We start from the raw sequence: 5825 nt of genomic DNA, 5'->3' as shown, positions 1-5825 counted from the left end.
TGTATTCATTAACTTATATCTATCAATATTAGCAATACTATGAAGACGACTAACTTTATACTTTGATTCTATAAACCATAATATTCTAATTTATAACAAAAATGATATTACTGTTACAAATTAGTTTTTATAAAAATTATTTATAGCAACAATTTGTTATATAAGATAAATTTAATCAAAAATCAAATTTTTATTTTTTATTTTTTCCTGTTCAGAAAAAAGAAACCTACAAATATATACCATTAAATTAGCTAAAATCTTCCGAATAAATAGTAAATTTCACCATCCCAACAAAATGAATTAAAAATATAACAAAAGATATTATCTTTGGAATTTAGCTTATGGGGTCAGGTATAAATCTGTTCATTTCATTTTCAGGTATGAGTTCTTCGAGTCCTCAACATTTGGATCTAAGTAGGTATTTGAAAAATTTTGGTCCGGTTTGATTTTTTTTGGATCCGGGTTATTTAAATTTTTTTATATTATAAATCTTAAATAATATACAACGTGTATATAAAATATGTGAATCAAAAATAAATCTGTGCAGACGCGCGGGTCATGATCTAGTACGTTTTATGATTAATACAACTGTCTGTCAAACACCCAAAATATGGTAGTACATTTTAAAGCCGCGTTATTGTATATAATATAAACGATAGAAATCTTTGTCAAAAAAATAAATACAAATGATATAAATAGCAACGGGACAAAGATACACACAACAGTGAATCCAACATATATAAATCCAAGCTTGTAGTAGATGACAAGTTAATATTATTTGTATAATTGCATCTAAAGATATGTGGAGCTTGACTCTCTCTTTGATGTGTAAGAAATGTAGTAAATATTATCACACATAATAATAACAATAATAGCAAGGATAGTCAGGAAAGTGGTCCATTGTTTCTGACGAACCGTGTTGAAAGTAAAATCTTACATGAAATGCACTAGAATTCGCTCCCACCTGTCATCCCACGTTAAAACAAGGGATGAAAAATATATATCGCGGTGGAAGCGAGTCGGTTGAAGGATGTAATTTTGGTCTATTTATTCGTCGGTTTCAAACCGGTTCAACTAGTCTGATTTACTTTAGATGTGACAATCTGGCTTGAAAAAGGACTATTCAATTCTTCTCTGCGCATAAGTATTTATTAATTTAATATGTGGTTTTATATTTATGCTTTTTTTTTTGTTTTTTTGGCAACATTTTTATACTATATTATGCTTATTAAAAGAATAGTATAAAACAGCGATTCATATCAATAACACATTATGCGGTTAAAAAAGAAAATGAAGAAATTTTGAAGGAGAAGGCGGGAGAGGGATTGTTAAATTATATTATTGTTTTATATTTTTTAAAGAGAATAAAATACAAAAAATAATATATGTTATTGTTCATTTTCCGGAGATAACAAAAATAAAAAATTGTGTTTAATTGTGTTTGTTGTTTTATATAACTCTTTGTATTGTGTACTTATTTTTTAGTTAATAAAATGGTAAAAAAACAAAAATAAAAAAATAAAGGAGAAAAATTGATCTGCGAAATAGGCAGTGGAATTATTGTCAGAGTTACTAGAAGAGAATATAGCACATGACAGCAATTTATGTACTATAGAATAAATTTAGTATTATATAGTACATAAATATATAATATTCAACTTAGTCTCAATTTATATAACATTTTTAAAAAATATACGTATGTGTTTAAAATTTTCAAAATATTTTATGTGTAGAAACAAAAATACATTTTTATACAAGTAAATTATAAAATTGAGTAGATTTTTCTAGTAAAACTAAAGGTATTTAAAATTAGAGGCAAGAAGACATATATATTTATAATAAACAAAAGAAGAAAAGGAAGAAAGATTATGTAAATGTGAATGAAGGGCAAACTAGCAGTTAATACATATTTTGAAGTGTGTATTATAGCCATATAGTTGCTTTTGTCATTTAGTTAATTATAGTTTTTGTTGGTTATAGGTTCATAATCATAGTGGATTTCGTATTATTGGTTAGACTTCCCTAATATGTTCCTACCTAGGCTAAAATCCACTATAGTTATATATCATTCAATTAAAAATACCAAAGATAAGCTGCATGATTAGACTATTTTGAACCCAACAACACCATTCTAGTGTATTTTTACACTAATTTTTACTCAACTCAAAAAATTACAGTATTTAATGTAAAACTATAATAGTACACCAAATTTAGTGTGATACACTATGCTTAATACTATTTATTTACTTTTAATTAATAAAATATTAAATAATATTAATAAGAAAATAAATTCATATAGTAATATATATAATCAATATATTACATATATTGAAATAGTTTATTTTAATATTATATTATATGTTCAAATAGTAAATTATAAAAGAAAAAACTCAAGTGTTATATGTTTTATTTATATAATATAATTACATGATAAATTTTATGTAATATAATTACATAACAAATTTATGTATTGTATATATTAGGTGATAACAAAATTTGTAACTTAGTAATGTAGTGGTTAGAGAAAAAGAAGTGTTGAAACTACATCAAAATAGTGTGTTTTCACTAGGCATGGGCATTCGGATCGTCAGGTCGGATTCGGGTCGGGTTCTTTCGGGTCCGGGTCCGGGTCTTTCGGGTCTAGGAGTTTAGGATTCGATAGGGTAATTTTAAATTTTCGGTTCCGGGTCGGTTCGGGTCGTACCGGGTCCGGGTCGGGTCGGGTCTTAGATAGTTGGACCCATTCGGGTAACTAGAATTTATCGGTTTGATTCTGGGTCGGGTTCGGGTCGGGTTCGGTTTGGGTACGACCTAAAAATACCTAAAAATACAAAAAAACATGTGAAAATATTAATATATCCGAAAATATTTGAAATTTTATTTAAAATTTTTGTTTTTATTATATTAAAATATGTATATATACTTAACTATGCAAGATAGAACAATAATTGGTTGCCTCCTAGTAGTTGACCCCTTTGATATGTAGACAAATAACCCGTCTTCGACTCCCCCTCGATACATTTTATTTAATTTACATTATTAATTCGGGTACTCGTCGGGTTCCGGATTCGGGTCGGGTCGGGTCCACGACCCGCGGGCCCTCTACAACAAGACCCGATAGGGTAATTTGATCGGGTCGGTTCCTACCCGGACCGGATTTTTTCGGGTCGGTTTCGGGTCGGATCTTCGGATCCGGGTAAAATGTCCAGGCCTAGTTTTCACACTAAGAATAGTTTTATGGATTGAAAATATTCTTGATCTCTTGTTCGTTGACAAAGTAAGAACAATTATTTTCTGTCAACATCTTCAGGTGAGAGAGAGGGAAATTAACAACCACAAAAGGAGGTGTCTCTCGCTTCACTCAGATTTCGCCGCCGTGATTAATCTTTTTTGACTTCAAAACTTTGACAAGTTCGCTGAAAATCAATATACAATACTAAAAGGTGAATAATCTCAACTCTTACCATGTCCACGTCGACAAATTAAATCGACCAATAGGAGAAGAGTGATTCGCCACGTCAGATTCGTCATTTAAATCAGTTGGGCTTCAAAACCAATGTTATTTGGCCCATCTACTCTGATCTATCCTCCTGCGTTTCTCCTGCGCCGTTTACGTTCCTTGAAATCTTCAGACCACGGTTTCTTCAGATGTGTAACGATGAGAGCATGTCTTTACTTCTCACCATTAAATATTTCCTTGATTTTCTCCCACTACGATTTATTCAATCATCTCCTACTGACGCGATCGAGTCCTTCTCCTCTCTTTTATGCCTTTTCTTAAGAACCCTAACTCTATCTTTGGAGAAAATTGAAAGTTTGGATTTTGTTTTGCAGGACTACGGAAGATGATATAATTGTATATCAAGTAACATCTGAGGACATTGTTGATGACTTTGAGACGAAGTGGTTGATGTTAAAGACAAAGAGCTTAATAAGCAGAAGCTGAGGAGAAGAATTGATCAGCACAAGGTCTGTTCTTTGTCTTGATATTAGCTATATTTCAAGCGTCACTGATACAAACCAGAGTCTGATTAGTACAATACGATGAGATCTATACACAATGGTCTCATCTATAAAGACCAAGTTGAACTTTACATATTGACATGGCTACTTATTGTAATCACGTTAGTCTCCTACTAATTATGACTGATCTATTGAACGGTCTATTAATCTTTTCCATGATAACAAATAGCTTCCACCGTGGAGGTGCGGCTGGTTCGTTTTCCCCAGCGCTCATACTCGGTGATGATCGTGATAAAAACAGTCGATCCGGAGGAGGACAATAATTACTGGTACTCTTAACAGTTCCTACCATTTTTTTCTCATTAATTGTTGTCGTGATGGCTCTGTTTACCTAAAATATGATGTGCTAATGATTGTACTTTCTTAATTAACTCTAGGAAGAGCCACCCTGTATGTCTTCTTGCGGTGATTATCTTAAAAGGAACTTCTCCTGGTGGCTTGATTGAGGCATGTTTCCCTTCATGCAGGTCTCTAAATGGCTTGATTGAGTAAATTATATAAGTACATTGCGTTTACCAATTCCTAATATTATTATATCTTACAGTGTCCTAGAATAATCATTAGCGATGTAGAGGTAAGCAAGACTCTTGCTTGAACCAAGTACATGGAGTATGGTTTGAAATGAGACTGAGGCAAGAACCTTCTCCAGGGTTCACAGCTGGAGGTTTAGTTGCTCTATTTTCACCCTGTTTTTATTTTAAAGTTTTAACGAAGACAATTTAGAATTGATCTGTTTGTTATATTTTGTATAGACAATACAATACGACTACTGTGATCACACAAGTTCCATATCATGTGGTTTATGCCAAAGATGGAAAGGTGATGAAGTACCCAGTTATTTGAAGTGGTAACAGATGGTGAGAAGTCGAAGGCGGGGAAGAAGCGAGCTAAGGCTCCATGGGCAAAGCTACTTTCTCAGTATTCTCAGGTGGGTCAAGTTTCATCAGTGATTGTTTATTTATTGGTTTGATATCTAATAGTCTGCGAATTCTAGGACATTGAGTATGGATTCATGAGCGGCGACAAGGACAACTTCAACCTCGCCGATCTAACCGCCTGTAAGACTTCCTCCCCCTCTGACTACACTCTCCTTCTCTTCCTTGCGCTTCCTCTTATGCGAGAGACCTGTTTAAACCCTGATTTTTTATTTAGTCGTGGTTACTTACTGTTTCTTCTTTCATCTGCGATTGTTTTTGTAGCTCTTAAAGACAGGATCGAGCTGGCCTTATGAACTCTCTCAAGGTGAGTTTTGTTTTCTTCCCACAAAAAAAAATAAAGTTCTGCAGTCGAAGAATATGAATGGTTTTTTCGAGTTTAATGTTGCTATTAGACATTGCCTTGGTTTGATTTTATAAGGTTTCAGTGTAGAATGAGTTCTGTTGGAGATTGTTTGTGATTGTTTTCTTTTTATTTTTGTATATGTTAAATCCACAGAACAAGCTAATGGCTGGTCAGCGTTCTGATGTTCTCGAGAGTCTGACTCCTCAAGTGAGAAACCGTGTTGAAGCCTTGAGGGACATACAGGTTAGACAAGTTTGTTTCGTATTAATTTATTAACTTGCGTAAAATGATGTGGTTCCTTCAAATCTTATCTTGGTTAAGGATGTGAGATTGTGTGTATTCTCTCCTTCCTTTATTCGAATGTCAAGCGGCCTTAAATATATTAAGGTGTTTGTTCCGTATTGATAAACCTGTGACGTCTCTCAACGCAGGGAAAGCATGATGAGCTTGATGCAGAGTTCCGTGAGGAGAGAGCTGTTCTTGAAACCAAGTATGATAAGTTGTATCAGCCTTTGTATACC

The 5825-nt window shown here is 33.0% G+C and overlaps 1 long non-coding RNA gene across 2 annotated transcripts; it reads left to right on the top strand.

Moving 5' to 3' along the window:
* Nucleotides 1-3666: 3666 nt before the first annotated feature.
* Nucleotides 3667-5825, top strand: LOC130500135 (uncharacterized). 2 transcript variants are annotated; one of them, XR_008938866.1, is made up of 10 exons: nucleotides 3667-3749; nucleotides 3835-3969; nucleotides 4193-4292; nucleotides 4401-4490; nucleotides 4568-4687; nucleotides 4776-4951; nucleotides 5018-5081; nucleotides 5223-5265; nucleotides 5458-5547; nucleotides 5736-5825. It is a non-coding gene; the product is annotated as an uncharacterized LOC130500135 (long non-coding RNA). The 2 variants fall into 2 exon arrangements; XR_008938865.1 differs by having other exon boundaries at nucleotides 3669-3969.

The sequence above is a fragment of the Raphanus sativus genome, chromosome 2 (genome assembly GCF_000801105.2).
Source record: "Raphanus sativus cultivar WK10039 chromosome 2, ASM80110v3, whole genome shotgun sequence".
Lineage (NCBI taxonomy): Eukaryota > Viridiplantae > Streptophyta > Magnoliopsida > Brassicales > Brassicaceae > Raphanus > Raphanus sativus.
This window is presented reverse-complemented; position numbering and strand designations above follow the sequence as displayed.